The following is a 15,473-nucleotide window of genomic DNA, read 5'->3' as shown; positions in this document are numbered from 1 at the left end:
TTTTTGCTACAACACCCACCACACGTTTCTATCCTCTCAGGTATTAGTCTGAGTGAATTTAACACCAGACACTGGTAGCAGAGCTCTGCTTAGACTAACACGTAAAAAACTTTATTATTTATTATTTAAAGAGCAGTTCTGTTCTGGTTAGAACTGGTCATTTTATCACAGCAGGGATAGTGTGTCTGACCAGACTTGTTGTTCTTGTCTTATTACAGATTCATCTAGTCTTCTGTTTAGCATTATGCATGATTTTTGTTTATTTAAGTAAAATATCCAGTTTTATTAGACTGATGACAGCATACAGCAGCACAAGACGTTAACAACATGCGGCTTCCATATGTAAATAGTGATGCATGTAACACTGAAGTTGCGTAGCTTCACGTTTGACATTTTCTGTTACTTAAAAAAACAAGTCTTCAATCTCTAGATGGCCCAAGATTTACGGATTCAGTATCTCAACAGCACCTCTGAGGAGAGGTGAGAGAGAGAAAAATCTAAGAGACGCACGATGTTCACTATACTGTTCATGTATAATATACAACACATTAAACTTTACTGTCATTACAGTGAAATGTTGATTAGCAGAATGCTAAGAAGCAGTAAACTGCAGTATGATGTATTAACAATATTTATGTCACTTTAACACTGATGTAAAGTTTAACACTACAAACACACTTTAGATAATATGGATGCAACACAACAAACAACTAAGCTTACAACTATGATGTGGAAAGGGAAAACAGTTAGACTGACTATTACAAACAGGGCAAAAGTTAGTTAACTACATGTCAATAAAATGTATAATACCTGCTAAATAAATCCAATCTTTACAGATTTCCCTGATGGATGTGAGGTGGGAGGAGTAGCATTACTACAATAACAGGGTTTCAGGGCTCTTGAGTGCTGGTACCCAAAAAACTCAGGTAGGTTAATCACTTTTATTTTGGAGGGCACAGGAAGTGGATTTTTACAGTTTCTGCAAAAGGGAACAGAGCAAGAGTTAGAATGAATCTTCAGGTAAGAAGAACAAAAGTTGATTTCCTGAATCTTTTATTTGTTACTTACTTTTTCTTTTTTTTCTGCAGGTTTCCAGGAGGGGAAGGACTTCAGAAGTCCAGGATAGGTAGGTGTTGGCGGAATGGAGCGGACAGGCAGGCTGAACAAGCAGACAGATCGGCTGAGCTGACTTCTCCTTACTTTGTTAAGGAGAAACACATCCGGAGGACTTAACAGAGGAACTTCTGAAGCTCAGGCGAGGCACTCAGAGGACTCTACGAGAAGCACAGGTAAGCTCATGAGGAGCAGAGTTCAGACAAAACTCAGGAGGCTGAACCGAGTGACGTTTGTGGTCCAACCAGGAGTTGTGACTCCGCTCAGCCATACCAGATGTAATCGGCCGGGATCAGTGGCAGCCGTGAGAGCTGCTGCTGAAGCAATCAACACCACCTGGGTGAGAGGGAGACTGGAACATGCTGAAACCCTGACAGAAAGTTTTTTTTCCCACCATTTAGGGTGCAACGCCACTGACCCCCCCCGGAGGGAAGGCACCCTCAGTGTTTGCCTGCCTACGCCACAGGCCGGCTGTGTTCTGAGACACATCATCTCTTTGGTAAGGTAGGTGTCATGATCGACGGAGACGGAGGCGAACCCAGAAAACAGACTCATAATGCAGAACTAAAAAAAAACTGATTTATTTGAACGAAACCAAAAAGCTGACGGGGCAGCAGAACAAGAACCAAACCAAAACCAGAGACACGGAAGTACACAGGACAAGCATAGAAGAAAACAATGATCCGACAGCGTGATGGGGGAATTGACAAGGTATAAAAGCACAGAGGATGATGAGGTAAGTGGGAACAGGTGAATGATAATAATAGCTGACAGGTGGAGATGGGCGTGGCAAGTAAACAGATAAGTGAATGACTGAGGAGGCATGAGTGATGACAGGAAACAAACACAGACACACGAGGCAGAAAGAACTCAAACCAAAACTACAAGATAACAGAAAATAATAAACACCAACTGAAACATAAAGCAACTAACTGAAAACCAAAAACCCAAATCCTGACAGTAGGTCAGCAGCGAGACCCTGAAACCTCCTCACAGAGAGGCTGACATGAACATTTTTAATACACTTTATCCCCAAACCTTGGGGCCCAAAGGGAATCAATGGAAGCTTTGATATTAGATCTTTCTTTTGTAGTGTTTGATAGATCTCTCATGTATTTATATATCAGGTTTTATCTTTCATTACCTTGCTCCTCTTTGTTATTACTGGATTATAATGTTTATATGTTGTGAAGACCCTGCAACCAGACAGGATCTGCCTCTTTAAATTCACATTTGTGACTGTTACTTTCAACCCAACCTTTTCATAGGTTGTTCACAATCAGACACATTATACTATCCCAACTTTGAGACAGCTGGGACTTTGAGTAAGTTGTACATAAAAAGAAAATACAATGATTTACAAATCTCATAGACCTTATTTTATTTACAGCGGAACATAGTAAAGATAAGGAATGTTAAAACTAAGAAGTTGCACCATTTTTAGAAAAACATAATGTAATTTTGAATTTGATGGCAGCAACACATCTCTTCAAAGTTGTTCCAGGACAATGTTTCCCCCGTGTGAAGCTCCCCCTCTTCTTTTCCCAACAGTCTGTTCCATGGCTTCAACTTTGGATTAATCTGACCACAGACCAGTTCTCCTCTTTGCCTCAATCCATTTTAATTGAGCTTTGTTCCAGAGAAGACAGCAGCGTGTCTGGTGGTGTTCACATATGGCCTTGTCTTTACGTGATAGAGCTTTAAGCAGCATTAGTGGATGGTACAGTGAACTGTGTTACTGAGTCCATGCAGTGATGTCCAGAACAGAACCAGACCTGATTTTAATGCACTGTCCCCTGAGGGCCCAAAGATCTGTGGTGGCAAGGTTTTTATAAGATAACACCTGACTGTGTTCTGTCTGAATTCCTCAGCCTACGAGGTTTTCACCAAACGACCCTGTTCCTCTTCACTGAAACCAGACTGACCTTGCTTCCTGTCTCCTCCTCACCTCCCAACATTCTAATATCTTAGATATTGTGGTGATCTGTGACTTTTTGCACTTCCTGGTGGGCGTGTCCAGCTTCTCCTGCTGGCAGAGTTGGGCCTTCCCTCTGCACACCTGATGGAGATGAGGCATCAGACGTGTGGTGTATTTAAGGCTGTGGTGGGAACCAGATCAGCGCTGGAGCATTGCTTACCTTGTGGTAAAGTCTCCGGCCAGCTAAGTTATCGGTCTGTCGACTAAGAAGTTTACTTACCTGTGTTTCTTGTGTACTCGTCTTCCTCAGAGTGTTCCTGCCTGCCCGAGGATCCAGTTTGGTTCCGGTTCCTTATGCAAAAGCCCAGCCTTGATTTGCTCGCTGATGTTCTCCTGTCTCCTTCATCAACACTTAACTCAGGAAAGCTCGAACTGCCTGCTGTTTTCTCCTGGACACAAAATACCAGAAAGCCTTCACTTGGGAAGTAACCACAGATCCTACAACTGATGCAGAACCTCACCTGACAATTAGTAAGCTTCAAATCGGTTGTTTTGTTTTCGCTCGTTTCGATTGTTATATTACTTACCGTTCTTCTTCCGTGTTTCAGATCCCACTTCCATTCCGGCCATCTCACTATTCACTGTAAATAAAATCACTTACCTGATTTCCGCCTCCTGTAGTCTGTCTACCACCACGCTGTTCAATCTTCGACGTCATAGATTTGTGACAGAATGCTCCAGCCAAAACAGGAGTCGAAGCACAGCTCTGGTGGTGGACAGACGGCAGACATGTTAGTCCATCACGAACAAAGATTAGATCAGTACGGGACTCTCATTAATCAGTTGTTCCAGGTCCAACGGGACGCGTGTTCCACTTTAGACCAGGTTTCACACCATCTAGTTGATTTAGATAATCGGTTAGGGACTCCCACAATGCCTCCTGTTTCACCTGCTGTTACCATCCCTCGTCTGCCTCTTCAGTTTCTGGTCAGGGAACTGGAACTCAAACCGGCGGAATGTTTTGATGGTGACACTGACCGTTGCAGCGGATTTTTGCTACAATGCAACTTGGCGTTCGCTCGTTCGCTGTCTTTGTTTGTTTCCCACGCTTCCAAAATCATTTATATAGTCTCCGTTCTAAAAGGAAGGGTGCTACGATGGGCACAAGCCTTCCTAGATTCACATCCCATTGAAACTCTTTCGTCTCAGCGTTTTATTCAAGAGTTTCGGCAAGTTTTTGACCACCCTTTTCAACATGAAGAAGCAGCCAAATGGTTACTTAACCTCCGACAGGGACGCAGGTCAGTGGCAGATTTTTCTGTCGATTTCAGGATAACAGCGGTTGAAGCGGGGTGGGAGGAATTGGCCTTGAAGGGAGTGTTTATTAATTCTTTGTCAGAAAATATTAAGGACGAATTGGCCTCTCGGGATGAACCAGGGAGTTTGGATGGATTAATTTCTCTAGCCATTCGCATAGATAATCAGCTCTGTGAACGTCGTCGTGAGCGGGACTCCGTTACCCATAAGGCTTTGAGTGATGTGACTCGACCTCGGTCTGAGATTCATTCCAGTCCCTCGATTAGTTCTAGTCTTTTGTCTGGAGAGTCTGAACCGATGCAGGTCGGACGGACACAGCTTTCGCCGGAGGAACGCCAGAGACGTTTTCGGGCTAACGCATGTATTTACTGTGGAAATCAGGGCCACTTCGTAGCAAAATGTCTGTTTCGGAGAAACGGGACAGCCCGGCAATAGATCAGGGGTTTTTGTCGGGCTCTGAAGGTTTTTCCCCTACCGCACTTTTGTCACTGCCTGCTAGTATTATCTTTGAGCAATCCTCGTTGCCTATTTCTGCTTTGGTTGATTCTGGGTCTGAACTTAATTTAATCTCTCAAAACATCGTTAATCAACTCAATTTAGGAACACAGCCATTAGAGTCCACACGGTCTATTACTGGATTGTCCGGTCAAACCATTTCGCAAATCTCTCATAAAGTTGTTGATCTCGAGGTTCAGGTTTCCGGTAACCACCAATGAGAGAAGAGTTTTTTGTGTTTTCAGCTTCATCACCTCAATTGATATTTGGGTTTCCTTGGCTTCAGACTCACAATCCAGGTCTGAAGTGGGATCTTAGACATGTGGAATCATGGAGCAAGTTTTGCTTTCAACATTGTTTAAAGTCTGCTGGCGTTCCCCCTGAGAAAGGAGCTATTGAGGTGGTGGAGGAGACTGATCTGTCTTCTGTACCGGAGTGTTATCACGACCTCGCTCCGGTATTTAGTAAGCAAAGGGCTCTCTCTCTTCCCCCACACAGACCATATGATTGCGCAATTGATTTGCTACCTGGTTCACCGCTACCTTCTAGCCGTCTTTATCATCTGTCTGGTCCTGAAAGAGAGTCCATGAGAAAATACATTGAGGATTCTCTAGCTTCCGGCATCATTCGTCCGTCAACTTCTCCTCTCAGGGCGGGGTTTTTCTTTGTGACAAAAAAAGACAAAACCCTGCGTCCATGCATTGATTTTCGAGGCCTTAATGCCATTACTGTCAAAAACAAATATCCACTCCCTTTACTCGACTCAGTCCATGAGAGGTTGCATTCCGCTATGGTGTTTTCTAAGCTAGATCTTAGAAACGCATATCATTTGGTGAGAATAAGGGAGGGGGACGAATGGAAGACGGCGTTCAAGACTCATTTAGGGCACTTCGAATATTTGGTCATGCCTTTTGGGCTGACCAATGCCCCGGCCGTCTTCCAGGCGTTAGTTAATGACGTTCTCTGAATGACTTTATTTTTGTTTATCTGGACGACATTTTAATTTTTTCCCGTGATCTCAACTCGCATAAAACTCATGTCAGGGCGGTTCTGCAAAGGTTGTTCGAGAATCAGCTTTTTGTCAAGGCAGAGAAGTGCGAATTTCACATGGACTCTGTGACCTTTTTGGGATTCGTTTTTGAAAGAGGTCAGTTCCGTACCGATCCTGAAAAGGTTCGGGCAGTAACCGAATGGCCGGTTCCATCCAATAGGAAGGATCTTCAATGTTTTCTTGGATTCGCAAACTTCTACAGGAGATTCATAAAAGACTATAGCCGAGTAGCAGCTCCACTAACGCAACTCACCTCCACCCTCCGTTTGTTTGTTTGGACTCCTGAGGCCGATTCAGCTTTCAACAGACTCAAATCTTTGTTCTCTTCTGCACCAGTTCTTTGTCATCCCGATCCTGAGAAACAATTTATTGTCGAGGTGGATGCTTCGGATTCCGGAGTCGGGGCGGTGCTGTCTGAACGTTCCTCTGAGGATAATAAGATCCATCCCTGCGCGTTCTACTCCCGGAGATTGTCTGCATCTGAAAGAAACTACGATGTGGGCAACCGAGAATTGTTGGCCATAAAATTGGTGTTGGAGGAGTGGCGGCATTGGCTTGAGGGGGGGGTGTTCCATTTGTTATATTGACAGACCATAAAAATCTCACATATTTGCAAAATGCTAAAAGACTTACACCACGACAGGCAAGATGGTCGTTATTTTTTTGCTCGTTTTCATTTTGATTACTTACAGACCTGGCTCCAAGAATGTCAAGCCCGACGCCCTGTCCCGACAGTTCTCCGATTCCGACACACCCAAGACGGACGTCAACATGCTCGCTCCTACCTGCTTTGTGGGATCGGTTACCTGGAACATTGAAAACACCATTGCTTTGGCCCAGCAGGCAGAACCAGATCCAGGGACCGGTCCTCCAGGAAGGAAGTTTGTGCTAAGAACCGTCATCAGTAAGGTATTAGACTGGATACACAACCACAGATTCACTTGTCATCCCGGCGTTTCTCGGATGTTGTCGTTCGCAAAGAGATATTTTTGGTGGCCAACAATGGTTCCTGATGTTAAGGAGTATGTCTCAGCCTGTTCTGTTTGTGCCAGAAATAAGACCCAACACCAACCCCCTGCTGGTCTTCTCCAACCACTACCCACTCCTGCTAGACCCTGGTCACATATTGCCCTAGATTTCATTACCGGACTTCCACCTTCTGAAGGTAACCCTGTCATATTAAACATCATAGACCGGTTCTCCAAAGCAGCTCACTTCATCCCTCTAGTCAAGCTTCCGTCAGCCTTTGAAACAGCACAGCTCCTAGTCACTCACGTTTTCAGACTTCATGGCATACCCCTGGACATTGTTTCAGACCACGGGCCACAGTTCATCTCCCACGTTTGGAAGGCTTTTTGTAACGCTCTGGGAGCTCAGGTTAGCCTCTCCTCAAGTTATCATCCTCAGACCAACGGCCAAACAGAGGTGTAACCAGGAGTTGGAAGCTGCCCTCCGGTGTGTTATAAACCACAACCCTTCTTCATGGTGTAAGCAGTTGCCATGGGTTGAATACGCCCACAATGGTCACACGTCCTCGGCCACAGGTTATTCTCCCTTTGAAGCCTCGTTAGGCTATAACCCACCTCTTTTCCCTCATCAGGAGATGGAGATTCTGGTTCCATCTGTTCAGGCCCATATTTGACGTTGCCACAAGATCTGGAGAGAAACCGAGGCCACTTTGCTGAGAACTGCTGCACAAAACAAGAGGTTTGCTAATAGACACCGATCAGTGGGACCCAAGTATCAGGTGGGACAGAAGGTTTGGTTATCCACCAGAGACATTACTTTAAAGGACACACCAAGAAAGTTGGCACCTAGATTTATTGGTCCTTATACAATTGAAAAAATCATTAATCCAACCGCAGTTAGACTCCACCTACCACCATCCCTGAGGATCCACTCATCATTCCACATCTCTCAGATAAAACCAGTGACTAAGAGCGATCTCACCTGCGGGTCGCTTCTTTCATCTTAACCTGTAAGAAAAACAAACAATTACTATTTGCACATCGCTGAAAATACGACCAAACTAAGACTGGTACCTGAGACTCACCTTGCTCATTTCCTGTCCTTTCAGATTCCCTGGACCATTGCACTGTAAATAATATCACTTGTAAATAAAATGACCTACCTTAAGTCCTGTCTCGGCTCCGGTCACTCCTGTGTGGACCCTGGAGGCAGAGCTTTGACTCGGATCATCCCATTCAGACCTGGGACTCTGATGTTAATTGTCTTTAAGGCTCTCTGTATGTTGTGCACCAGACATAAATAAACCTGTTTGAGGGATTTCATCTAACAGTGTCTGGAAATTGATTTTCTTCTACAACAGATCACAGCCATTCAGTAGTGACTTTCAGTCTTGTTCTTTGAGCTCAGAGATTTCTCCAGATTCTTGAAGTCTTTTGATGATATTATGAACTGTAGATGATGGGATTGTTATGATTTAGGTTTTTCTTGATTGAATTTTGAATTTGCTTTATTGTCTTTGTATTGTTTTGTCTTCTCTATGCCTTGGTTCTGTTTTGTCACCATTCACCTGTCCTCTGCTCAGTAGTTTTCAGGTTACCTGCCACACCCATCTCCACCTGTCAGTAATTGTAATCACTCACCTGTGCCCACTTCCCATAATCATCCTCTGCTTTAAAACCTGGTCAATTCCTCCACTCCCCTGCCGGTTCATTGTTGTTTGTTGTTCCTCTTCGCCTCATCTTGCCTTGCCATCCTGTATTTTTGTTATAGTTTGCTTTTTTGCTGCCACGTCAGCCTTTTGTATTGTTAGTTTATTTAGAAATACATTTTTGTCTTTTTCTTAGTAGTGAGTCTGCGCTCTGGGTTCCTCCCCCCCCCCCACCGTTCTTGACAGGGATATTCAAAGTCTTCCCATTTTTCCAATGAGGAACATTGTTTCACTGTTTTAGACACACTTTGCACTACACATTGCAGTGTTGCTGCCATGTCTTTCCTAAAAATGGTACTTTTTAAAAAATTTTTTTTTTAGTTTAAACATTTGGTATGTTTACTATGCTCCACTGTGAATAAAAAAGATGGGTTCATGACATTTGCAAATAATTTCATTTTGTTTTTAATTACATTTTACACAACGTCCTAACTGTTTCAGAATTGAGGTTGTATTTTGTATATTTTTTTATATAGTATTTGGTGATAATTGTGTGTATTTGTAAGTGTTTTCATATGCATTTTATTACTTCAGGTTAAATTTTGAAATTATTAAAACTTTTTGATGTATATATTTTTGAACAGGTCACATAAATGAGTTATTGTTATTTAAAGATGGTGACTCTGTTTTTAGAGCATGCTAGTCTGAAGAAAAGCTGTGAAACGCCACAGACTGTGCAGTGTGCACATCTTGTATCATCCATCCATCCATTTTTTTTACCCGCTTCTCCTTCACAGGGAACTGGTCCCTATCTCCAGCGGTCACAGTGTGAGAGGCGGGGGACACCCTGGACAGTTCTCCAGTCCATCACAGAGACATAGAGACAACCATTCACTCTCACTCACACCTACAGACACTTTAGAGTTACCATTGAACCTGACATGCAGGTTTTTGGTCTGTGGGAGGAAACCAGAGTACCCAGAGGAAACCCACGCATTTTACCTTCTACTCTGTTTCTGGTCCAGATCCCACTGCAGTGGTTTTGGGATGTGTTATTTTGCTGTGAGAAACATTTTCAAGTGTTCTGCAGAACCAGGATCAGGTTAAACCGGTTCTGTGTAAAGGTGCACCGTTTACCAGACGTATGACAGGACTGCTGTAAACCGATGAAATACTGATCAGCTGATCAGATCTGTTTGTGGTGAACCAGAATGAGTCAGATGTTTGTGGGCACTCTGACCTTCAGGCTCATCCTGGATTGTCTCACTTGGCTGCATTTTGTTGTTGCCATGGCAACATAGAGCTGAGGTTTTGTGGCGCCATGGAGATGGTGAAACAGGATTCTGGGTCAGACTGTGAGGAACAACACAAACAGTGCATTTACAGAAGACTCACAAACATGTCTGATATCAGTCTGACCTTTGAACTGTCCGATCCCGACCAGGCCCAGATGGTTCTGACCCAATGAACTGTGAGTGTGTGTGTAAGTGTGATGTGATCTGTCACCGTGACGCCTCTCCTTCAGCAGTCTGTGATGGTCTCTATGGCAACAGAAGTGGTAATGTGACACAATCCAGAGTCTGGATCATGTCGTGTCATTGGGCTGACTGCTCAGAACCACTCAGAGTTACAGCCAGGACTCCATGATGGTTGGGTCACACCTGATCCAACTCAGTTACTTTAATGTCACGTCATCATCACAGCCATATCATTATGACCACCTGCCTATTATGGGACACTTCCTCCTTCTCCTGTTGCTCCAGTTTGTCCAGATAAGATCCCGCCCACTGCTAGGGGCCCATGGCAACCAGGTGTTTCTCACTTCACCTGTCAGTGGTCATAATCTTTCGATTGATCACGTGATCTGTTCAGAGTTTCAAATGTAAATGAGTGTGGTGACAGAAACTTGTAACCATTGTCTGACTGAAGGGTTCTGGTTCTGGAGACAGCTGATTATTGATGAGCAGGTTGTTTAAATAGCTGACTGGATCAGAACACGTTTGCTTAATAAACGGTTCTGAGAATATAAAACATGATTTAAATGAATTTTTTTGTTTTGTTTTGTTTTTAGGCTGCAGCAGCTCTGAGAGACAAACTGAAATTGTGTAACAAGGAGGAAAGGAATGGAAAGGTTGCATTCAGGCGTGTGTGTTTGGATGTGTCTTCAGGCATTTGTATCGAGGTGTGTGTGTGTGTGTGTGTGTGTTTTAGGTGTGTGTTCTGGACTGAAGGTCATCAGCTGAAATCAATGCTGAACAGAATGAATCAAAAACAGTTCATCACCTCTTCCAGTAGAAAATATTTTTACTTTTTCTTTTTCTTTGAGATAACATGTTTTTGGAAGTTCATCCACTGAACCATCAGAACATTTTGTTCTTCACTTTCAGTCACATCTAAACTCATCTGGCTCAGGGTTCATTTCCTCTTCAGGCTGCCCTCACACCTCACAGAAACCAGAAACACAAGAGTTTTCTGACAATTATTGGACAGCAAGGAATAAATTTGTGTTAGGAGGAAGATTTTAAATTCTGTTCTGAATCTGACAGGCAGTCAATGGAGTGAAGGTAAAACTGGAGAAATCTGATCTCTCATCAGAACTCTGGCAGCAGCTGTTCAGATCAACTGGAGACTTTTTAAAGAGCTTTTTGGACTCCCAGATAATAAAGAGTTACAAGAGTCCAGCCTAGATGTGATAAATGCATGGAGCAATTTTTCTGCATCATTTTGTGACAAGATGTTTTTAATTTCAGTGATATTGTTCAGGTGGAGGAAAGCAGTCCTGGTAACAGTTTTAATGTGGGGTTAAAAGACATCTTGATCCTAAATAACACTGAGGTTCTTTACTTTAGAACCAAATTAATAACCAAATTAATGCCATCCAGAGGAAGAGAAAGGCTGCAGAGTTTGTTCCTAAGATGCTCAGGTCCAAAAACCACAACCTGTCTGTCTGAGTTTAAAGCAGAAAGTTAAGAATAATCCAGGTTTTATGTCTTTAAGACATGTTTGTAATCTAAGTAACTGATTGGATCCATTGGGTTTCATAAATATATCTGAGTATCATCAGCATAACAATGAATATTTATTCTGTGCTGTCTAATAACTTTACCTAAAGGAAGCATATATGAAGTAAAGAGTACTGATCTAAGCACAATACTTTACAGAGTAGATGGTTTAATCACTGTTTGTGATCAAATGGTTAAAATCATGCTAAAACCTGACTGCATGATTTACAGGAACCAGAAGCCCACCAGGTTGGGTCTGGACCAGTTCTTAACAAGCCAACCACATTATTCCTAAGAACCACAAGCACGACACCTTGGTCTGAATTAGTTCTGATGTATCTGATCGTCTGTTTTACAAGAAACAGAAGCTTTCAAGAATCCTGTCCACATGACACACAAGAACTGAGAACACAATACTATGGGTCTGAACAGATTTCGAGGAACCCAACAACTTTACTAACAGGAACAAAGAACACAACATGTTGGGTCTGAACTGGTTCTAAATTACCTGACTGCACAACTCCCCAAAAACAGACACAGAATAAGTTTAAAAGATCTCAGTGGCTCGAGTCACAGAAACCTTTAGTCTGAACTGGTTCTAAAGTTCCAGACTGCATTACTGACAGGAACCAAAACACAGGAGTCTGGGTCTGAACTGGATGTGTCTAAACTGATGTTCTGTCTCAAACTTTTACTCCTAACACACACCAGCCACAGGGATTTTACATTAAAATATTTTTTATTTATGAACAAAAGGTGGAAGAGACTCAAAGTCCAAACCACCCGTTTCTTTTTTCCCCCCCCAGGTTTCATTCAGAAAAGGATTGTAAAAAGTTTAAACAATCTGTTTCACTGTGTTAATATTTTAGGTACAACCTTAAAAAGCAACGTAAAAACACTGATGGTTAGGAGTGATCAAGCATGAACACAGGTTTTCATCAAAACACCGAACAGAAATCAGCTGGAACAAAAACCCATTAAATATGAAGTTTCCGTAAAAAAAAAAAAAAAAAACATCAGACATTTGCAGCTAAAGAAATGACCAAGAACAAAACTTCAGTGAGCTTCTGAGTCTGAACATCCTGTCTCTTCACAAACGTTGCTGATGTTTTTACTCATGGGTTTACATTTATTATTTAGCTGATGTGAACTGTATGTAAGTACTTTGTCTGTGAACAGTAACAATTAATAATAAAACAAACTGATTTTCAGGTTTGTATCTGTAGCAGGCTTAATGTGGGGAACTCAGTTTATAAATGAATTCATCCCAGCTGGTCTGAAGTGTGCTGACACTGATGAAGCTGAAGAACAGATAATCCTCAATAATCTGTCATCAGAACTCAATAAGAGGAGAATTAAAACTCATAGAGAACGGATCATTGGAGAACAGCTGGCTCTGATTCATTTAGTCTGCAGCTGTTGATGGGTCCTCTGAGACAAAAGTGGCATTCAGCAGGTATGATCAATCAATCAATCAATCATCCTGAATCTAAACCACATTCATATAGATACTTAGGGTGCAGCAACCAAACTGATGGGATATGATTCAGCCTCGATCAAGACATGATGCAATCCAGCTCTTTAATGACAACTCGTTGAATTTCAAAGCAATATAATACAACAAAGCAAAGTAATGAACCTTTGTCAATTATTGATGACCTAACAAAACATGTCTGCTCATAAACACGTCTTGTTTTAAAATTGCAAAACACTTTCATAACTGACTCACAATTAATAAACAATACACAACAAACAACGAGAAAACAATTTTGCTAAACAGCAGGAAGTGCAGCCAGAGGAAAAGTTCTTCAGGGGAAGGATTGCGTTCCTAAAGCTGAACTGAAATCAAATCTCAAAAAATGGATATTTCATGTATGTTATTTAGTCAAACACATCCACACATCACAGGGACCCATTTATCTGACCTGAAACTTAAAAAAAACTGTTTTTAGCGTTTAAGTCAATAATTTCTGAAGTGGGTGATTTGTGGAGTGAAGTTTCGTCTTGGGTTCATGACGTGTGCTGTGCCTCAGCCAGCCAAGAACGCAACTATTGTCTGGTTGTTTACTAGTGGAAATGGAAGAAGAAGCCTTCAGATGGAAACTCTTCAGATTCAGATTCTGATGATCACTGATGTGTCATGACATCAGTACACGACACTGCAGATCAACATAAAGACAGCAGGAGAGAGCTAATGTTGCTAACTCAAAGCTGACCCGATGCTAACTCATTTAAAACGTGAGCATGCTTGAGAGTAGCGTTTATGAACTCATACACCAGACTAAACTAACCAGCAGCAGTTTAGACCATGATATTTGTTTAATGTATATATTTTTTCTTCAATAACAAACTGCTCTGAATCACAAACTGATCTCAGGCTGTCGGTCTGTAAGCAGCTCACACCTTTTAATGACAGAGCGCGTTCATGACTGTGAGGATTTGGATTTTTTGTGTTTTCGGTTTTGTTTTCTTTGTTATTTTGTTGTGGTCTTGGTTTTTGTTTCAGTTTGGTTTTTCCAGTTTGTGTTGTTGTCAGCATTCACTCCTCCCCTGTTGTCATTCACTCTGTCTCCTGCCACGCCCACCTTCACCTGCCGGTAATTGCTACTCATTCCACCTGTTTCCACTTCTCCTAATTATTCCCAGTGTTTAAATACCCGGTCATCACTTCCACACTCTGTTGGTTCATTGTTTGTTATTTGTTGTTTGTTGGTTGCTTCTGATATCCATGCTTTGATTCCTTGTTGCCTTACCCTGCCGTGCGTTTTTGGATTTTTGTTTCTGTTGTAAATTAAGTTCTTATGAAGATGAGTCTGCACTCAGGGTTCTTCTCTGTTACCTACGATCCTGACAATGACGTCACGTTTGAAGTAAAAGTCCCTCTTTATCGTCTTCTTCTCTGTGGCAATGTCCTCCTCTCCATTTGCCTTTCTTTAAAAATTAAGAATGGTTGGGACTGCTGCCGGCAAAAGGTCTTGTTTTTGTGGTGTGAAGCCAGTCCACTGCAATAACGAGGGTCAGAGCGGTGCTCCTCTTTGAAGTGATTTGAAACAGAGTTCTGATAGTGATTCCCACATTGGCGCTTATGGATCCAAATATGAGAGGGTTTTTGTTATTTGGGAAGCCACAAAAATGTAATTCCAGTGGTATTTTCTGTCCGGTTTGAACAATTATTTCCAACAAACTGAACCATGTTGTACCAGTATTCATGCACTCACTGATGAATGGCTGAATGCTGTGAACCTCAGCGGCTCTGAGGATGTCACACATCAGGGGGTTCATGGAAAAAGCTGAAAACCTCCAAGTGGTTTCTTCAATGTTCGGTATTTGAAAAAAATATAGTATAATTTGTTTTTTCTTTTTTTTTTTTTAATTTTACAGCAAGCATATATTACTATTCTCTTTTAACTGATGTTGGCTTCAAAACACTTCAGTAAAACTTTACTGAACAAAGGCACCTACACTTTAACTTCTGTCAGAAACAAACCTGTTAGTAAACATTTGCTCATTAAACAGATAAGATGTTATCGGTACAAAGACGTAATGGACCAATACATCTAGATTTAATCTCAAAACTCTGCATCAGTACAAGTCTGCTTTGCTGATGCAGTTGCATGTTGCACGTGCATGTCTGCGAATTGGTACAAATTGGTTACATCCCTACTGTTTATTGTTTAAGTTTTAGATTAGACTCTCTCTTTGTGTTCACATACAGCAGTCTGCATCATGATGCAACAAACAAAACTGTTTTCACATTTTTATTTTTCTGTGGTCAGACTATAAAAAAACTGATTTAAATACAGTAAGCATTATACCAGGGACGTGCGGTCAGGGGAGGCAGGTGAGGCAGAGCCTCCCCTGTCATCATGACAAGAAAAAAAAAATCATAACATAAAATGAATATTAATATTTGTCCACTGATCTTTATGTATGAGTAATTTTCGAACATTTTTATGGTCC

Source organism: Kryptolebias marmoratus, linkage group LG22, assembly GCF_001649575.2.
Source record: "Kryptolebias marmoratus isolate JLee-2015 linkage group LG22, ASM164957v2, whole genome shotgun sequence".
Taxonomy (NCBI): domain Eukaryota; kingdom Metazoa; phylum Chordata; class Actinopteri; order Cyprinodontiformes; family Rivulidae; genus Kryptolebias; species Kryptolebias marmoratus.
This window is presented reverse-complemented; position numbering follows the sequence as displayed.